Source organism: Bos javanicus, chromosome 28 (assembly GCF_032452875.1).
Source record: "Bos javanicus breed banteng chromosome 28, ARS-OSU_banteng_1.0, whole genome shotgun sequence".
Classification (NCBI taxonomy): Eukaryota; Metazoa; Chordata; class Mammalia; order Artiodactyla; family Bovidae; genus Bos; species Bos javanicus.
This window is the reverse complement of record NC_083895.1, coordinates 28,378,211-28,397,182: the sequence shown is the minus strand read 5'-3', so window position 1 is coordinate 28,397,182 and position 18,972 is coordinate 28,378,211. Positions and strand designations below refer to the sequence as shown.

Below are 18,972 nucleotides of genomic sequence, written 5' to 3'. Positions count from 1 at the left end.
GTTCAACTATATTGTCTAATCTTTATTGTTATGGACTAAAAGATCTCCCCCGAAATTCATATGTTGAGCTCTAATGGCAGGACCTCTGGGAAACAGTTAGCTTTAGGTGAGGTAGTGAGGGTGGAGCCCCAAAATAGGATTCAAGTCTTTACAAGAACAAGACAACAAGACCAGACAGAGCACACACCCCCTGTCTGTCTCCCTTTCTCTCTCTCCCTATCTCTCTGCACAAAGTAGTCATGCAAGCACATGGTGAAATGGTCGGCATTTACAAGCCAGGAAGAGGATCTTGCCAAAAACTGAATTTGCCTGCCCCTTGACCTTGGACTTCCCAGACTGTAGAACTGTGATAAATCAATGTCTCTTGTTTAAGTCATTCAGTCTGCGGTACTCTGCTATAGCAGCCTAAGCTGACTGAGATAGAACTGTGCTAGGCACCTTTACATCCAAAGCTCTATTTATGTCCTAACGTGCCCAGACAAGCCGACACTCATCATCTCTCAACTTATAAATAAGGACATGCATGTGTGCTTAGCTGCTTCGGTTGTATCAGACTCTTTTCAACCCTATGGACTGTAGCCCGCCAGGTTTTTCTGTCCATGGAATTCTCCAGGCAAGAATACTAGAGTCAATTGCCATGCCCTCCTCCAGGAGATCATGACCAGAGATAAATGACCAGAAATAAAACAGGTGTAAGAATTAAGAAAGAAAACTTCAGCCTTTACAGGAGAATCACAATGTACCAAAACAGAACAACGTCCCCACTGACTATCAGATTCACATGTCCTAGCTATATTGGTGGGCCCTGGGGAGAAAGGAAGAGAGCAGAGAGCAAAGGGGACATAAATAAAGGAGAGAATTACGGTTCAGAGAGAGGAAGGATTTGCAAAATTAAGAGTGGTGGTTAAGGAAGGGACCACATGCCCTCTCCTCCCTCCCCCACCCCCTAGACACTCCCATGCTAGAGACTTCAGAAGTTCTACAAATGAGGGGCTCATCTGGCTGGTGGAGGGGCAGAGGTCGGGTGCTGGGGCTCCCATACTGGCAATGAGGTCTCCCAGCGAACAGCCCTGGCATCCCAAGGGAGCTGATTAGAAATGCAGGTTCCTGGAACCCGGCTCCAGACCTACAGAACTGCAATCTACATTTTATCAAGATCCCCAGACGTGATAATATGCACAGTAAAACTTCAGAAGCACTTCCCTGAACACCTTGCTTGCAGAGAAAGCTTGGTGTTTTTCAGTTAAGATTGTGTATTTGTTTGGGATGGTTTAAATACTCATCTCACATGCAGTAAAGTAATGCTCAAAATTCTCCAAGCCAGGCTTCAGCAATACATGAACCGTGAACTTCCTGATGTTCAAGCTGGTTTTAGAAAAGGCAGAGGAACCAGAGACCAAATTGCCAACATCCGCTGGATCATGGAAAAAGCAAGAGAATTCCAGAAAAACATCCATTGCTGCTTTATTGACTATGCCAAAGCCTTTGACTGTGTGGATCACAATAAACTGTGGAAAATTCAGAAAGAGATGGGAATACCAGACCACCTGACCTGCCTCTTGAGAAATCTGTGTGCAGGTCAGGAAGCAACAGTTAGAACTGGACATGGAACAACAGGCTGGTTCCAAATAGGAAAAGGAGTACGTCAAGGCTGTATATTGTTACCCTGCTTATTTAACTTATATGCAGAGTACATCCTGAGAAACGCTGGACTGGAAGAAACACAAACTGGAATCAAGATTGCCGGGAGAAATATCAATAACCTCAGATATGCAGATGACACCACCCTTATGGCAGAAAGTGAAGAGGAACTAAAAAGCCTCTTGATGAAAGTGAAAGAGGAGAGTGAAAAAGTTGGCTTAAAGCTCAACATTCAGAAAATGAAGATCATGGCATCCGGTCCCATCACGTCTTGGGAAATAGATGCGGAAACAGTGGAAACAGTGTCAGACTTTATTTTTGGGGGCTCCAAAATCACTGCAGATGGTGACTGTAGCCATGAAATTAAAAGACGCTTACTCCTTGGAAGGAAAGTTATGACCAACCTAGATAGCATATTCAAAAGCAGAGACATTACTTTGCCAACAAGGTCCATCTAGTCAAGGCTATGGTTTATCCAGTGGTCATGTATGGATGTGAGAGTTGGACTGTGAAGAAAGCTGGGCGCCGAAGAATTTGGGTGCTGAAGAATTGATGGCTTTGAACTGTGGTGTTGGAGAAGACTCTTGAGAGTCCCTTGGACTGCAAGGAGATCCAACCAGTCCATTCTGAAGGCGATCAGCTCTGGGATTTCTTTGGAAGGAATGATGCTAAAGCTGAAACTTCAGTACTTTGGCCACCTCATGCGAAGAGTTGACTCATTGGAAAAGACTCTGATGCTGGGAGAGATTGGGGGCAGGAAGAGAAGGGGACGACAGAGGATGAGATGGCTGGATGGCATCACTGACTCAATGGACATGAGTCTGAGTGAACTCCAGGGGTTGTTGATGGACAGGGAGGCCTGGCGTGCTGCGATTCATGGGGTCGCAAAGAGTCAGACATGACTGAGCAACTGAACTGAACTGAACTGAAGGAGACTGATCAAAAAAAAAAAAAAGGATGGGGGTAAAGAGGAGAACTAATGCTCCCCAAGTTGGCCTTTGGTGCCATCATGGAGCCTTTCAGGATAACAGAAGACTGGGAGGGTTTAGAAAGGCCAGGAGTGGTGGGGGGAGAGGGAGGGGGAAGGGGGAGAGGCGGGGTGGCAGGGTGGCTGGGGGTGGGGGGCAACCAGGGAGGGACTGAAATAACTGCTGATGACAGAGGGCTGGGGATGGCAGGGAGGCGAGTGTGGAGGAAGATGGTCTGGGATTTCCACCACCCCACGTGGATTCTTTTAAAATAATTCATATCAGCAAATCTGTTTCTGCTTAAAATGGCAGCTGGCCATGGCCAAGTTGGTGACACCCCTCCCTTCGCATACAAGCACACACGCTCCACTCTGAAAAGCAGGAACATGCTATCATGCCTCCACTCCTGTTCCTGACACCCCTCCCCCAGCCCCAGCCATCCCAACCGGGGACTTTCTGTGGGAGCTCTGGTTAGGACAGAACTGCCAGCAAATCTCAAGGAGGTTGCAGCTTCTGAACTCTTGGGAAAGAACAGCCCACAGGAAAGCCCCCCACCGCAGGACATCCGCTCATGGAGCCTAAAATGCCTTGCCCAAGGAGGGGCTGTAGACCACTCAGTGGCATCAGGCTGTGAAATGACCGTGACCGGACCTGCCACTGGGAAAAAGGGTGCTGAGAGCCAACCCGACGTGGGAGCACCTGGGCAGGAAGCATGTATCCAGAGGTTGCCAAATGGGATGAAGACTAAGGAGCAGTGGATCACTAAGCTACATGTCCCAGGCGCCAATTCAGCCAAAAGTCAGAGTGGCCAAGTCTGATCTTGAGAGACAAGCGATTTCCCAGGAAAGCCCACCTTTCCTGAGGAAGCCCCCTGTTGCTATCCAGGCTGCACATTCACTCCTAGCAAAGCATCAAAACCAGAGAGCGACTGCTTATCGAAAACCAAATAAATACCAACTTCCTTGGGCAAAAGGAAACCACCTGGGCCTGCAGTGACGGAACAGCTTTGAAGGCAGGCTAGCCTCTACCCAGAGATCACTGTGTGGCCTCAGGAAAGTGGGTTTAACTGAGCCTGGGCTTCCTCAGTTGAAAAACAAAGGTTGATAGCATCTATCCTGGGACTGTGGTGGCAGGTGGATATGTTTACCCAATGTAGGGCCAAACCCACAGAAGGCATTCAAGAGGTATTAGTCTAACCTCCCCCACATACATGATAGAGTTCAGATAACCTGCCAGTCTGGGCTCTGGCACTGGCTAAACCAAACCTTGCCCTCTCACCTCATTGCTCTTGGTCTGGCTCGGTCCCCATCAGGACCTGATCCTGACAGTTGATTAGTCTTTCCAACCAACTTGCCACTTGCCCCATTAAGTGCACCCTAGACCATTTGCCTAGGCCTTTTCCAGGCTTTCCCAAGAGCTACAGTATTCCTGCGGGTTTTGTTGTCTGTTGTCTCTAAATCAGTAAGTCCCAAACCAAGGAGCCCAACACCCTTTTTATGGGGGTTACAAAATATATGTCATGTACAGGGGTGTGTACCCACCTATATAGCAATATAGTGTCTTAACTTTAAAAGTGAAAGACATCATTTAAAAAATTGTCCATGAAGTTAGCAGATGCGTGAACTTACAATGAATAAGTACTCATTGAAGAGAAGGCAATATTTAATCGAATATCATTGTCACTTTTTCCTTTATATTTGCCGTTTTGAAGTAAGGGCTAAATGAGGTTCTTTATATTAGCACATACAGCTTTTGAGAACAGGAAAGCTACAAATGCAGGACAGAGGTCTTGTCTTTGTGACCCTATTACCCTGTGAACAGCAATGCCATGGGTGATGTGATTTTCCAAAATGACAGATTAAGAGTTGATAAAGTTCCAAGCAAAATGAAGGATAACCTACATGCAACATTCTGCATGGTAGATGTGTACCAGGAAGAGTGTATAATAAAACCATGTTTTTAAAGAAATCCACTTTTTTTTTTTTTTGTATGAAAGTGAAATTGAGCTCTTGGCTCATGTGACTGTGAAGCACAGCTTTTCCCCTATATGATTGTTCTGGCTGTGTGTTATGTTAAAAAAACAAAATGTGTAGGGGTCAGGACACCTCTTCGTTGTGAGGGGCTACCTTTGCAATGTCCACATTTCAAGACATCTAACATTCATCACCGTCACTGAATGCCAGAGAAACTGCCCCAGTCATTGTGACAACCAGAAATTTTTAAAATTTTAGGATGCCTCCTAGGGAGCCAAATTGTCCCACTGAGGACTGATGACAGGAATGAATGCTAAGACAAGCCTCATCTTCATATCTACAGCTGAATGTCTGTCAAGTTAAAGGGACTCAAGGATCATCCAGCCCAACCTTGCCATCTAGCATTACACATCAGAACTGCCAAGGAACTTTTCTGAATCCCCAAGTTAGGACTTCCCTATATTCCCTGGTGAATGAGGGATAGGGTCCAAATATCTGTATTTTGAACACCCTTCCCTGGGGGCTCAGTAGATAAAGAATCTACCTCCAATGCAGGAGACTTGGGTATGATCCCTGGGTCAGGAAGACCCCCTGGAGAAGGAAAAGGCAACACACTCCAGTATTCTTGCCTGGAAAATCCCATGGGCAGAGGAGCCTGTTGGGCTACAGTCCATGGGGTTGCGAGAGTCAGACACAACTTAGCAACTAAACCAGCACCAGATAAAAGTTGCTAGATTCTATTCATTGTCATCAGTGTCTACGCCTTGGTCCCATAGCTAGTGGAAACCGAACCTAGAATTCCTGACCTTCCAGCTCCAGGAGCCCATGCCCACAAAATGTAATGAAACTTACAGGTTCTCACGATGCCTTTGAGACTCACACACGGTGTGGCTTTGGGTGCACCATTTGCCCTCTCTGGGTCTCAATGTCCTGACCTCAAATTTGTACAGACAGGGGACACTGCTCTCCAACTCTGTCAGCCTAGAATTCTCTCTGCCCTGCTTGGGTTACACTTTCCAGGTGCCACTCCACCTCTCTGTGCTCCAGTTCCCAGGAGGGACCCTTGATCACATAGTTTCTTGGAGGCGGATTGGAGGCAGAGGGTATCTGCCCTGGTCCTGTGCTGCGGGTGCATGGGGTGGCCCGGATACAGCAACCCTCCCCCTCTCCTCCCTCTCAGTATTGACACAGATGGGATGTGATGAAGAGTAATACAAGTCCTTTGCAAACAGAGGACTAGGCGGGTAATTAGTGACCCAAGGTTACTCCTTGCCTGGCCCTGTAGAACCGGTTTCCAGGGCTGACTCACTCAGAGGAGCCGGCTCGGGACAGCTGGGCAGTACCTGCATCCAGGGCTCAGGGTCAGAGTGGAAGGAGAAGGCATCCGTCTCTGCAAGCAGATGAAAAGCATTTTATGTCTTACAAGGTCAAAGAAATTTCCCCATGTTGCTATTAGTTTGCTTGTTTTTAAACTAAGGGCAGTTGTTCTCCATGTTCTGTGCCTGGGAGAATGGACGCAGGCAGAGGGATCAAGGATAGCATGAGCTGAGAGGGCAGAATGAGCAGGAGTTAACCAGGCAGAGTGATGCAAGAAGAGTGTGCTGGCTGAGGGAACTGTGCATTCCAAGGCCCAGTGGCCAGTGTAGGAGGGCCAGCGAGTGAAGCCAGAGTAAGGGGGAGGGGAGGGAGAGGCTGTACAGGTCAGTAGGGGCAGATGTGTAGGTCAGGGGTACAAATACACATGCCTTCAGGGTCCCAAGCATGTAAATGGGAGAGTGACTACTTTGGGGAGCAGACCTCAGGCTCATTCATTCATCCATTCAACTACTTATATGTTATGTTGCAATACCCCGAGTCGGGGATGAATCACTGAACAAAACAAAGATCTGTGCCAACATGCAGCTTGCATTCTTGTGGAAGGAGACAAACAGAATAACTGACTCTATGGTGAGTTAGAAGGTGCCAAGGGCTATGGAAAAAATAAGTAAAGCCAAGTATGGGAAACAGAAAGTGTAGGGGACGAGCAGGTGGTCATGGATGCTGCCGTTTTAAGTAGAATATAAGGTGAATGCAACTTGCGAAGACTCTTTGGCCTTAGTTAGCAATAGGAAACAGCAAGCCAGCATAATTTCTCAAGAGAAAGCACAAAAATATTGTAGGACCACATTGTGTTCCTGTTGTCATTTGCAAAATCTATCTTGTGACCATGATGTCACTTGCTGAATCACCCGTCTTTGTTAATTCCATCTTTCTCTCCCAAGATACAGAAGAGAAATTTGTAGTTGCAGAGTGATCATCAAGTGATCACTTGGCTGGAAGAAGAATCGAATGGCAGACTAGGCACCAGGCTTTTGCATTTATCTCAGCAAAGAGTAAAGACAGTTGGTTCTAGAATTTGAACAAGGGCACGAGCTTAGGACTCTTGTAAAGTGAGATAAACAGACTAAAAAGAGCTCCCTAGAACTACAGTCCACGCTGTGCCCTGACCAGCATCCTGCCATGTGTGACCTCAGGCCAACAGCCCCAGGGGACAAGTCATGTTCATAGCTCAAGACAAACTAACCCATGTCTAGAAGGCTATACCTTTAACCTGTCAGACCAGGATGGGTACCTCCCCCTTAACCACAGGATTCTTTCTGATCTGATCACTTCCCACAAAACAGAGTGGGTTTCAGCAGTAACCAATAGAGTAGCTACATTCATGCTGCAGCTATTTCTATCTACCCTCGTGTGGTATGCTGAATTGTGCCCCCCAATAATTCATATGTTGAAGTCCTCACTGTCAGCACCACAGAATGGAACATTCTTTGGAAAAGGGGTCACTGCACATGTAGTTAGTTAAGATGAGGTCAAACTAGAGGAGGATGAGACCTTCATCCAATGTAACTGGTGGACTTATAAAAAGGGGAAGTGTGGACACAGACATGCAAACAGAGAGAACACCACACAGAGACAAAGGTAGAGATGGGGACAATGCTTTTACAAGTTAAAGAACACGAAGGACGGCCAGAAAACTGCCCGCCTAGGGCAGAGGCTTGGGGCCCATTCTTTGTTACTACTGCCCCCGGAAGGAACCAGTCCTGCCAACACCTGGACCTCAGGTTTCTAGTCTTCAGAACAGTGAGACAACAAATGTCTGCCATTCAAGCTACCCTGTTTATAGTCCTTTGTTACAGCAGTCCTAGCAAACTCATACACCTAGATTCCCATGCTTCAGTAGGTTGGAAAAGGACGCCTGGGAAGGGCAGGATGACACAGCCATTCCTACTTGCCTTACGTCCCCTCTGAGCATCCCAGTGTCAGAGCAGTGACTAGGGTTCCGAAGTCTCCAGAAACCCTGGGGTCCACTGCTGACTCGCCTCCTGGTGGGCAAAGCAGCCTGAAGCTAGTCCTTGTGGATCTGCTTGAGGGGACTGCGACACTCAGTTTTGAGGTGCAAACCATCATCTGCCACTTAGGGACAGATGTTGCAAGGGTCACTGCAAAGGAAACCACTCACTCAGACATATCTCAAATACCTACTCTGACTATCCGCTTCTCACGTAAGTCAAGCATTCCAAATGTATAAACCATTCCACTGACTGCCCAAACAGTTAATGAAACAATCCCTCGTTATTGCATCATCTTAGACCCAATTAAAAACTCGTTTCGTTCAAATATTCTTATAAGTCCCTATCATATACAAATCATTTCAGTCCTTTAAAGCAAGTTGTTTATAGCTATAGGCCTGCTTCTGACACTCGCTACATCCCTCCGGGGAAGTCTTACAAAGTCTCTAGTTGAGAGCAAAAAGTCCAGAGGGGATTGCCCAGTGCCGTCTCTGGACACAACCTCACAACCACAATAAGTCAAAACCAAGGCTAAGTGTCAGAGAATCCATTACAGAAAATGCATGAGCAAGGGTCAGCAGAGATTGACTGGGCCACCCCCACCCCCTTCCCCAGACTATTTGGAAAGTGCTTACCTGCTATGTCGCCCGTAAGTGGTAATCCATAGGGGGCTTCCCTGGTGGGTCAGTGGTTAACACTTTGGCTTCCAATGCAGTTTTGATCCCTGGTTGGGGAACTACAATCCCACATGCCACGTGGCCAAAAAACCAAGGAACATAAAACAGAAGCAATTTTATAACAAATTCAATAAAGACTTTAAAAGCAGTCCACATCAAAACAATTCATGAAAAAGATGGTCATCCACAGCAATAAACACCTATCAGTAGATGCACTGATCTGTCTGTGAATCAAATTATATACCTGGAGAGGATGACCTCTGAGGGAAGGTACCATACAAGGCCCAGTTAACTGAATGTTCTTCTTGAACTTGGCCCACAGGGCCCCTGGGGATCAGCCCCTGCCCTCTCTCTACCTTCAGCTCCCACATCTCTACCTCACTCTCAGACTTTCTACCCCTGGCATAGTTAGAGTAATCATGTAATTAATCATCCAATCTGGGACACTTCTGAGGCTGAGGACATATTAGTAAGTTTTCTGGGAGAGCAGAAAAAACTTGGACTGTCTTGTGCCATCTGGGATTTCTGGTTTCCCTAGCCATGTTCCTATAACATGCCATGGGCTCCTATATCTCCAGACTTTGGCATATACTCTCACTTCTTGGAACATCTGCTTCTCCCATGTCCACTGAGACCACCTTCTATAGCCCACTCCTCTGTGGAGCCTTTCCCAAAACTCACAGATGAACTCAGAGTCTCCACTGTCCTTATTACATTCGATCTTCATTTTTATTGATGCCCCACAAGACCAGTAACCTCTTGAAGGTACTTATTATTTCTTTCCATCTTTGTGTTCTCTAGTGTATTCCATGTTGCAGGTGCTCAACAAATACGTGTCTACTCAGTGATTTTGTGACTAGCCTGGAGAAGAAGAGGTGGGTATGAGAACTAAGGTCAAATGTGTACAGGGTTGTCATCACACAGAGGACCTAGACTTGATTTATTCTTAAGAATAAATCAAGAATATTGACTGGAAGCTTCAAGAAGATATATTTAAGTGCAATATTGAGAAGAACCTTCTAGCCAACAGGATCACACAGAAAATGAACAGGCAACTTTGGGCAGCAGAGAGCTTCCTGTCACTAGAGCTGTTTTGTTGACAAATATTAGCATACAGTGGGTAGGAATTCTGAGGTGAGGATTCAGATATGGAACGGGTGACTGGCCAGAATAACTACCTTAGACTCTGATTCATCTATTCATGAATTCAGTGAATATTTACTGGGCATGAGGCATTGTACCAGGCATTTGATGAATTAGTATAACACAAACAGACCCACATAACTAACCATCATGCAGAGCAAGGCAATATGCTTGATGATGAACAAGATAGAGGTATCCTCTAACCTTTTGGAACTGACAGGCTTAGAGTAAAGAGATGTGAAATTATAAGAATTATTGGGTATTCAAAGAGAGTTTGAGGGGAGAACTTGGGGTGGAAGCAGAGAATGACATTTAAGTTGAAAAGAGATAGGAAACTTGTTGGATTCCATGAACTTAGATCTTTCTGGAGAGCTCAGACTTATTCTCTCTTCTCTGATGTCTGCTCTTCTAAGTCAAACTTCCTGAATGCTGACTTAGACCAGTCTGTAGCTGCCAGCTCCAGAGCCGTGAGTCCTGCTCAGATGACAGGTTACCAGGCAACTGACCATCATAGGGGAGACAGGTGGGGTGGCTGAGCCATGTGGGGTCATTAGTCATGCCTCTTTCTTTCCTCCTTCTCTAAAATATCATCAAACAGCTAGTCACATGGACTTTGGGACAATAGAAGCACAGGTAATGCCATGGTAGGTAAACCCAAGAGCCTGGTAGAGACTCAATTTTCAGAGCAGTTAAGTTTCATCAAAGCACCCAGCGTTACTGGCCACAATCCAGAATCCCATGTATGAAGCAGAAAAGACACAACAGGTGAGATAAAAGGCACGTCATCACAGGATTTTCTCCTGTACACTGATGGGAAATAGCACCGGGATAATACAGCAGCCATTCATGAAATGTTTGCTTGATTTTGCAAATAGTAAGAAAAAAAATACCATGCATTAAGCCTTCATGATGGGCAAGGCACTGTGCTGGGTGATTATATGCATTATCTCATTTATGCATCAAACAGCCCTATAAGGTTGGCAGAATTATTATCTTTATTTTACAGATGAGGAAATTGAGGCCTAGAGGTGTCAAAACTTATCTAAGACCACACAGCTAGAGAATGGCAGGTCTGAGTATCTCCAGAGCCTCTGTTCTGAGGACTTTTCATGGGGATGAATGGAAGCACAACAAAGCGGAGGGGGTTTCTGAATTCCAAAAGCAGGTGAGTAAGCCCTCAGCAGAATACCAATTTAGGAGGAGAGGAATCTAAATTCACAGCATAGACAGAGTCAACAGAAGATCAATGAACTAGGGAAAAAGTTTTTTAATTACTCATATTAAAAAGAAATAATCTAACATATATCCATGTAAGGACTAAAAAACCAACAGAAAACTGGACAAAGGACGTAAATTGAGATCCCAGGAAATGTATACAAATAGTACTTAAGCATATGAAAAGATGCTCAACTCCATTGATTAAAGAACTGCAAATTAAAACTAAACTTTTTGGCTCAGATGATAAGGAATCTGCCTGCAATGTAGAAGACCCAGGTTCGATCCCTGGGTCGTGAAGATCCCCTGGAGAAGGGAATGGCTACTCACTCCAGGATTCTTGCCTGGGAAATTCCATGGACAGAGGAGTCAGGCAGGCCCCAGGGCATTGGGTCACAAAGAGTCGGACACAACAGAGCAACTAACACTTTCACTTTGCAAGGTAATGTCATCTCCTGTAAACCTGAAAATTTTGTGGAATGCAGCTATTGTGACCTTAAATGTACAATATATTTGAAAAGAAGGAAATTGAAAGCAAATGACTTAAGCATCCTTGTTAAGAGATTACAAAAACACAAACTAAACTCAAAGAAAATGGAAGAAAGAAAATAAGAGAACCCCAAAACCTAAAATTTTTAGTGGGGGTTGGGGAGACTTCTAAACATAATAACCCTGGCAGGACTGATCAAGGAATGAGAGAGAGAGAATGAGCAAATTCAGTGCAATATCCGAAATGAAAAAGATATCACTATATCACTGTAGTTCCTAGAGACGATACAAGGACATGTGAAAGTTAAAAAAGTGAAAGTGTTAGTCACTTCTGACTTTTTGCGACCCCATGGACTTGTAGCCCACCAGGCTTCTCTGTTCATGGAATTCTCCAGGCAAGAATACTCAAGTGGTAGCCATTCCCTTCTACAGGGGACCCTCCTGATCTAGGGATCAAACCTGGGTTTCCTGCATTGCGGGCAGATTCTTTACTGTCTGAGCCACCAGGGAAGCACTGAGAAGTTCCTAGAGGTAATACAAAGATAGACCCAGTGCTATAAACTTGAAAAGGTAGATCCTTTGGAAAAATTCCTTGAGAAATGCAATAGATGCCAACAGCAAAATTAAAAAGGTATTAGAATTAGAATTATTTGATGTATAAATATGAAGATTTTATAGCAGATGGGATTTTTTAAATGTTTCAATGAGCAATAAGGAATACACTTGAAATAAGTGGGAAAAAAGATAGAAAGCCTTAGCAAAGAAATAGGAGACATAGAGAACCAAAAGAAAATTGTAGAACTGAAAAATACAACAATTGAACTAAAATCTCAGTGGATGGCCTCAAAATCATAATAGTAGTGAAAGAAGAATCAGTGAACTGGAAGATAGTGAAGTCCCTCAGTCAGTCATGTCCGACTCTTTGCGACCCCATGGACTGTAGCCTATCAGGCTCCTCCGTCCATGGGATTTTCCAGGCAAGAGTGCTGGAGTGGATTGCCATTTCCTTCTCCAGGGGACCTTCCCGACCCAGGATTCGAACTCGGGTCTCCCCCATTGCAGGCAGACGCTTTACCGTCTGAGCCACCAGGGAAGACCCTGGAACTGGAAGATAGAACAATAGAAATTACCCAGTCTGGGAAACAAAAACTAGACCTCCAAAAAAGTGAAAGTGAACAGAGCTGTAGGGACCCGTGAGACTATAACAAAAGCTCTAATATTTGTTCTATCAAAGTCCCAGAACAAGAGAAAGAAAGAGTGCAGAGCTGAAAAAGAACTCAAAGAAATAATGGCTGAAAACATTCCAAATTGGGCAAGAGACAAACCTAGAGATTCAGGAAGCTGAACAAATCAAACAGAATAAAGCCAAAGAAATCCACATGCAGACACATTATTATTAACCTTCTGAAAACTAAAGACAAAAAAAAAAGCCAGCCAGAGGAAAACCAACACCTCATCTATAAAAGAAAAGAAATAGAATGACAACAGATTTCTCCTCACAAATCATGAAGATCAGGACGTAGTGGTACAGTATTTTCCAGATGATATAAAAAAGAAATGAAAACCCAGAATCCTATATCTAAGCAAAAATATCCTATAGGAATGAAGGGGGAAATCAAGACATTCTCCAGATGAGGAAAACTAACACGATTTGTCACCAGCAGTCATGCCCTAAAAGAATAAAGAAAGTTCTCAAAACAGAAAGGAAACAATAAGAGAAGAAACCTTGGAACATCAGGAAGGAAGGAAGAAAACAGTAAGTTAAAAATATGTGTAAATAGGCTTCCTTTCTCGTGAGTTTTCAAAATAAATGTTTGACAGTTGAAGCAAAAATTATGTATATATATTACTGCTTGATATGATTCTAAATGTATATAGAGGAAATTATTTAAGACAGTGGTATTATAAAAGAGGAGAGTAAATTACATAAAAGGAAGTAAGATGTCTATACTTAAAACCTTCACTTGAACTGGTAACACAATGATACCAGCAGACTGTGGTAAGTTTTGTATGTATAATACAATACCTAGAGCAACCACTGAAAAGTTATACAAAGAGATACACTGAAAAACACCACAGGTAAATCAAAATGGAATTCTTTGCAGGCCGATTCTTTACCATCTGAGCCACTTAGGAAGCCCCAGCTGAAACCTCCATAAAAACCCGAAAGGATGAAGAGCTTCTGGGGGTTTGAAGAGCTTCTGGGTTGAGATGTCCACATGTTGGGAGTGGCATCCCCAGTTCCACACGGATAGATGCTCCTGAACACAGAACCTTGTCCTATGTACCTCTTCATATGGCTATTCACCTGTATCCTTTATGATACCCTTTACTATGACTTCCCTGGTGGCTCGGATGGTAAAGCGTCTGCCTACAATGCGGGAGACCCGGGTTCAAACCCATTTCCTTCTCCAGGGAAGATCTCCCGGAGAAGGAAATGGCAACCCACTCCAGTATTCTTGCCTGGAAAATCCCACAGACGGAGGAGCCTGGTGGTCCAAGGGGTCGCAAAGAGTCGGACACGACTGAGTGACTTCACTTTCACTTACAATACACTGGTAAACATAGGTAAATATTTACCTGAGCTTTGTCAGCCATTCTAGCAACCTTTCAAACCCAGGGAGGGGATCATGGGAACCCCAATTTAACTCTGGCCAGGCAGAAATACAGATAACAACCTGGACCTGTGCCTGATGTTGTTACGAGCAAGGACTCATGTGTCTGAGGTCACAGAAAGCCAAATTCTGACAGTGGGTGTTTGCAGCAAAGTAAGGGTTTATGGCCACACACCCAGCAAGGAAATGAGAGACAAATCTCGAGTCCTCTCCATTTGGTGTCTGAGTGAGGGGTGTTTTGAAGGGAAGAACAAAGAGGCTGGGATTAATCTGTCATCACCGATGACACAGAAGGTGTCATCGGTGATGACGCATCTGTGACTACAGTTTTGGGACTCAGGAGGTCTCCAGTTTAGGATTCTTTGGCCAGGTTGTCCATGGCTCGAGGCCTGTTAGCTCACTTTGCCCTGGAGAAACAGCGTGACTTAGACCTTAATGATAATATCTATGGTAGCAACCTTAGGACACCAGTGTTATCAACAACAGCAATTTTAGTCATCTGACTTTGGCTGGTGAGTGTCCAGTTAGCACAGGACTGAGGTCAGAGGGGACAAGAAAGGGAATTCAGTTTTGGATAGAGAGATTAATCATCAACTTGGTAAGGGAACTGGGTTTTAGTGGGACTCAGTTTCCAGGTCTGAAGAGGGGGCAGCCTTGAAGCACTGAGCTCTTAACCTGTGGGGTCCAATGGTATCCCCAGGCAGATAGAGTCAGAATTAAGTTAAACCTGTAGGACACCCAGTTGGTGCCTGCTGAAATGGAGAAATGTATGGTGTGGAAAAACCCCTATACATCCAGTTTCAGAAATACTGAGAGTGGAGGAGAAAAATAGAGTTTTCCTTGATGGAGTTTTATTAAGAGAGTGTCCCTGGTGGCTCAGATGGTAAAGAATCCACCTGCAATGCAGGAGACCTGGGTTCGATCCCTGGATTGGGAAGATACGCTGGAGGAGGGCATGGCAACCCACTCCAGTATTCTTTCCTAGAGAAACCCCATGGACAGAGAAGTCTGGCAGGCCACAGTCCATGGGGTTGCAAAGAGTCAGACACGACTGAGCAACTAAATACACAGTATTAGTGGAATGGTAGACTCAGGGCATTCGAAAGGAAGAATCCAGATATAGACCCACACATATTTGGACAACTGAATTTTGACAAAGATGATACCATAGAGAAGCAAGTCAAGGATAGTGTTTTTTAAACCAGTGCTGATCAGGGACTTCCCCTGGAGGTCCAGTGGTTAGGGCACCATGCTTCTTTGTTGGTCAGGAAACTAAGATCCTGCAAGCTGCAGTGTGGCCAAATAATAGCAGGGGGAAATGGTGCTGGTCAAAGAGATATTTGTAGGGGAAACAATATGGCTCTTGACCTCTAACTTATACCATACACAAAAACCAATTCCAGATTGAACATAGATCTAAATGTGAACAGTACAATAGGAAACTTTCCAAAAATAATATGAAAAAAAAAATACCTTCATAACTTTGGAGAGGCAAATATTTCTTAAACAGGATGAAAACACCTTTCATCACTAAGGACAAAATTAGCCAATCTGGCTAAATTAAATATAGGAACGTCTTTCCATCAAAAGACTGTGTTTGGAGACAGAAGAGTAAGCCATGAGGGGAGAATATACTTTTCTTATATGTAAGAAAGGATTTCTCTGACCATCAACTTCCTCATCTGTAGAGTTAGATAGTATGCTTACAAGGATTAGCTCAATGCCTGTCACATAAGAGGTATTCCATTAAATTTTATATTGCTTCTCTTATAACTGAGGCATCTCAGCAGGATGATTGTACTTCAAACCATTTCCAGGCAGACAAGAATCTCCCTCCTCTTTTTGACGCTCAATAAAGAGGTGGCTCAGTAGTAAAGAATCCACCTGCCAATGCAGGAGACACAGGCTCGATCCCTGGATCAGGAAGATCCCCTGGAGAAGGAAATGGCAACCCACGCCAGTATTCTTACCTGGGAAATCCCATGGACAGATGATCCTGGTGAGCTACAATCTATGGGGTCGCAAAGAGTCAGGGCATGACTGAGTGACTAAAGCAGCCAAAAGGATTTACCCTGAATTCCCTCATAAATCTTACAAAACAGTGTTGAGGGCATCTATAAGGTACCCCCTTCAGTCCCAAAGCTGCAATCTGCTCGGAGACCCAGTGTCCAGTTTTAAGAACACAGCGGTAGGGCTAAGAAGTGCAACGGGAGGATGAGTGGGTTTTATTCTTGACTGAGTCAGGCCACGTTGTGGGAAATCCCCCAGGTGAGCTGAAAGCAGTGTGGAGGGGCCAGCTGGAGGGAAGAAGCCCTCTCTTCTTTCAAATACAGTCTCATTTATCATTGTAGCCACCTGGATTCCCAGAAGCATGCAAGAGGGGGCTTTCAGACTTGTTCCAAAGGGATCACCTCATTCCTGCAGGGACAAGCCCAGGAGAAGCCAGAGCCTAAAAGCACCAGAGGCAAGGTCAAGTTCAGAAGCCACCCCAAAATGGGTCACTGCAGTGGCTTGAGTCACCACCCCACAGAGGGGACGGGCAGAACTTTTGAAGGACTTGTGTTTGCCTCTAGCTATCCTCCTTCCTGCTCTTCTCCCCAGCAGAGGACACAGAGTCTAGAAGCCTCAGGCCACTGATAAGAAGCCAGGGAGGCTGAGAAGAAAGATCCTCCAATAGGCCCACACCCATCTGTTTTGAGGGCCAGCAGCCTCACTCCTTGGACAGGACCAAGCGCCGTCTGCAGACTCTTCCGTTTACAGAGCCTGTTTACACCCCTGGCAGCCTCTGATCTCACTTCAGTCCTGTGGACAAAGGATTATCCTGAGCCCCTTTTTCAGCTGAGTCTCAAAGAAGCAAAGTAAACTGCCCGCAGTGGTTCTCAGGCTCAGGACCCATCCCATCCCCCTCCATCGAGAGACCAGTGACAGATTAACCACAATTGAAAAAAAAAAAAGATACCAGTAACAGTACTGATTAGTATTATTACCATTTGTGAGCATCTCTTGTGCACCAGGCATTTGACAGGTGCTTCGCTTCTATCGGCTCATTTGTCCTTCAGAACGACCTGAGAATTAGGTGAGGACACCCCATTTTACAGGCTCCAAGAGGGTAATAATGTAGGAGACATATCTGGTGCCAGGGACTATTCTAAAAACTTCCATGTGCATTACATTCAGTTCAGTTCTGTCGCTCAGTTGTGTCCCAATCTGAGACCCCATGGACTGCAGCACGCCAGGCTTCCCTGTCCATCACCAACTCCTGGAGCTTACTCAAACTCCATATCCATTGAGTGGGTGATACCATTCAACCATCTCATTCTCTGTCGTCTCCTTCTCCTCCCGCTTTCAATCTTTCCCAGCATCAGGGTCTTTTCAAATGGGTTGGTTCTTTGCATCAGGTGACCCAAGTATTGGAGTTTCATCTTCAGCATCAGTCTTTCCAATGAATATTCAGGACTGATTTCCTTTAGGATGGACTGGTTGGATCTCCTTGCTGTCCAAGGGACTCTCAAGAGTCTTTTCCAACACCACAGTTCAAAAGCATCAATTCTTCGGTGCTCAGCTTTCTTTATAGTCCAACTCTCACATCCATACATGACCACTGGAAAAATCATAGCTTGGACTAGATGGACCTTTGTTGGCAAAGTAATGTCTCTACTTTTTAATATGTGGTCTAGGTTGGTCATAGCTTTTCTTCCAAGGAGCAAGTGTCTTTTAATTTCATGGCTGCAGTCACCATCTGCAGTGATTTTGGAGCCCAAAGAAATAAAGTCTGTCCTGTTTCCACTGTTTCCCCATCTATTTGCCATGAAGTGATAGGACCGGATGCCATGATCTTCGTTTTGTGAATGTTGAGTTTTAAGCCAACTTTTTCACTCTCCTCTTTCACGTTCATCAAGAGGCTCTTTAGTTTTTCTTTGCTTTCTGCCATAAGGGTGGTGTCATCTGCATATCTGAGGCTATTGGTATTTCTTCTGGCAATCTGGATTCCAGCTTGTGCTTCATCCAGTCCAGCATTTCTCATGATGTACTCGGCATATAAGTTAAATAAGCAGGGTGACAATATACAGCCTTGACGTACTCCTTTCCCAATTTGGGACCACTCTGTTGTTTCATGTCCAGTTCTAACTGTTGCTTCTTGACCTTCACACAGATTTCTCACGAGGCAGGTCAGGTGGTCGGGTATTTCCATCTCTTTAAGAATTTTCCAGTTTGTTGGGATCCACACAGTCAAAGGCTTTCCATTAAGCAATCTCAAAAACCCCATGAGAATGAGCGCGAGGATCATCTCCCATTTCAGAGACATGAGAACTGAGGCTCAGAGACATCAGGCAAATTGTCTGAGGCTGCACAGCTAGGAAGTAGAGCTGGAATTGGAACCAAGTATTCTTGCCACTGTCCCACACCTCTGGCAGCACAGATGACACCCCTAGGGCAGCACACCTAGGGCAGGTCAGAATCCCATTGAGACCCCTGCCACCGACAGCCCAGGGCCCTTCCACCCAGCTCTCCTGCCTGAGTAGGGCCGCAGGAAGGCTTTGGATTCTGTTGGCGGCCACCTCCTCTCCATCCAAGAGACAGCTCTCTGAGAATCAACCCCCAGAAATAGGGCATATGGGGACAGACTCCTCCACAGTGGCAGACAGCCCGGTCATGCCAACAGAGCTGGCACCTAACCCAACCAAACCTTTTTGCCAGTTTTTCTCTCTCTGCCTGCTGCACGCTGGCTGAAACCAGCCCCTGATTCTCATTTTCTCCCTTGAGCCCCATTGAAAGTGCTGAATGGGAGAGAGAGGAGGAGCCTGGAGGGCAGGCAAGCAGGGGGTGCTCGGTGAGACCTTCTGCCCCTCCAGGAAGGGTAAGAGGAGCTGGCTAGGGGTGAGGAGAGGGGTGCTGGGGAGTGGTTCTGGAGTTGTAGGGCA

At 45.3% G+C, this 18,972-nt stretch overlaps 1 long non-coding RNA gene across 1 annotated transcript; it reads right to left on the bottom strand.

The window, feature by feature from the left end:
- Positions 1-1,933: 1,933 nt before the first annotated feature.
- LOC133240445 (uncharacterized) lies at positions 1,934-18,872 on the bottom strand. The gene is made up of 3 exons (XR_009734224.1): positions 17,038-18,872; positions 8,547-8,647; positions 1,934-5,972 (listed from the first exon to the last, which is right to left on the bottom strand). It is a non-coding gene; the product is annotated as an uncharacterized LOC133240445 (long non-coding RNA).
- Between the last annotated feature and the right edge of the window lie 100 nt (positions 18,873-18,972).